The sequence below is a fragment of the Macrobrachium nipponense genome, chromosome 13 (assembly GCF_015104395.2).
Source record: "Macrobrachium nipponense isolate FS-2020 chromosome 13, ASM1510439v2, whole genome shotgun sequence".
In the NCBI taxonomy this organism is placed as follows: Eukaryota; Metazoa; Arthropoda; class Malacostraca; order Decapoda; family Palaemonidae; genus Macrobrachium; species Macrobrachium nipponense.
Genome location: NC_087206.1, coordinates 70,460,209 through 70,462,650, shown reverse-complemented (window position 1 = coordinate 70,462,650; position 2,442 = coordinate 70,460,209).

The following is a 2,442-nucleotide window of genomic DNA, read 5'->3' as shown; positions in this document are numbered from 1 at the left end:
AACCGCAGTTTGGGAACCATGACCCACAAGGCTCATGACCTCAAGATTTTGGATCCTCCATGACCCCCAAAAAAGGCTGATGATCCCTTTGGGGGTAATGGCCTGCAGTTTGGGAACCATGACCCCCCGAAGTTTGGGAACCCCTGCGGCAGACAGATCTACAAGTTTGCGTTACCTTTCAAAAGTAGAAAGAAGTAAAAGCAATTCATTCGGCTAGATGAGAATGCAAGAATGGGAAATATGCACGAAGAGACACCGGAAAGGCGAGAGAGAGATGACGAAACGTCGTGAAGAAGAGACCGGTAATCGTGTGTGAGATATCTTCCTTCTCTTCCCATTCACTTCTGAATAGCGTCATGATGAATGCTTGTTTGCGGCGGCGGCGGGGGTGTGCATACCAAAAACTCCTTCGAGTATGATGTGAATATTAGCCATCGCGTTAAGAAATGTCTCTCGAAATGTGTCTGAAGTCTCACTGGAGGATATCGACTGAGATTTTGCCCTTTTTATTTATTTTATTTTATTTATTTATTTTTTCACTTACCATTGAGGAAAAACACATTGCATATATGCCAAAATCTGTCGACAAAAAACGCATTGCATATGTGACAAATCCTGTCGACAAATAACGCATTGCATATATGACAAATCCTGTCGACAAAAAAACCAAAAACGCATTGGGGGCAATTATCTTGAACCCATTCTGTCCCGACAAAAAACCGCATTTGCAATATATGACACATCCTGTCGACAAAAAACGCATTGGCCCAATATTATGACAAATTCTGGTCGACAAAAAAACGCATGGCCTACTATGACAAATTCTGTCGACAAAAAATAAAAATGACATTCGCATATATGAACAAATTCTATCGACAAAAAAAACGCATTGACATATATGACAAAATCCTGGCTGGAGAACAAAAAAAGCATTGATATATGACAAAATTCTGTCGACAAAAAAAATGCATGCAAATTCCTATTGACAAAAATTCTGTCGACAAAAAAAGGCCATTGCATATATGGACAAAATACTGTCGACAAAAAAATGCATTGCATATATACAAATTTCTGTCGACAAAAAAGCATTATAATATAATGACAAAAATTCATTGTCCGACAAAAAACGGCAAAAAACTTACATATATGGGAAATTCTGTCGATAAAAATTTTAGGTGAAAGCTACACAGAAATCCTCATTGTGAAATGGGTAAAGCTGCGTAAGCAATCATTACCGATTAATTATCCAATTGGACAATTAAAGTGTAAATTCGTCCCTTCGGCCCCTAGCTCCAGCCCCTTTCATTCCTTTTACTGTACCTCCTTTCATATTATCGTTCTTCCATCTTGCTATCCAACCTCTCCTTACAATTATTTCATAGTGCAATTGCTTTGCATTTTCCTCCAGTTACACCTTTAAACCTGCTTTCTCTCAGTTTCCTCTCCAGCGCGGAATGACCTCATAGGTCCCAGTTGACCCTGCCCCTAGAACAGCTTGTTGGGATGGGATGCGAGGATCAATTGATTTTAGGAAAAAAACGAACAAAAACCATATGGAATAGAAGATAATAACGTAAATAGTACTTTTGGAAACGTGTGAGCGTGCGTTCGTGTGTGTGTGTGTGCGAGAGAGAGGGAGAGAGAGAGAAACGCCTTTACATTTTGACTCAGAAGAATCCTAGTATTTAAAAAGCAAAGAATAATTGAAATTCTGACCGAAGAAAATGTGTAATGAATCTAATTTATGAGGGAAAACTTTCCCTCATAAATATTCCCGATAAAAAGTGCCTGTAAATGCTCCTGGCTAGAAAAAAAAAGGAAAAAAAAGGAGAAACTAATTATCACTTTTTGGTAGCATCCTGAGTGTAGAGGTTTTATCTGATCCTAATGATTTCGAACCTGTGCGTGATTTTTCACGGTTCTCTTTCCGCTCAGTGACGAACCTATTTCATTTTTTTATGCTCAGTGTAGTTCTTACAAACCAAATATAATTTAGAGGGATCCTTAGGTACTCAGTATTTCTTACTCAGTTAATCATTATATTTAGTGCATTTCTTACAAACCAGATATCTGTAATGATCCTCAGGTGGTCAGAATTTATTACTCAGTTAATCATTATATTCAGTGTAGTTCTTACAAACCAAATATCTGTAGTGATCCTCAGGTACTCAGTATTTATTACACAGTTACTCATCATATTCGGTGTAGTTCTTACAAACCAAATATTAACTAGAGTGATCTTCAGGTACTCAGTAGTTGTTACTCAGTTAATCATTATATTCTAAGTCCATGAAACTCCTTATTATAAGTAAATTTTATGAAAGATTAGGTAATATCAGTAAAATATATATATATATATATATATATATATATATATATATATTATATATATATATATATATATAGAAAAGGAATACTATACCGTTTTATGTCAGGGAATAG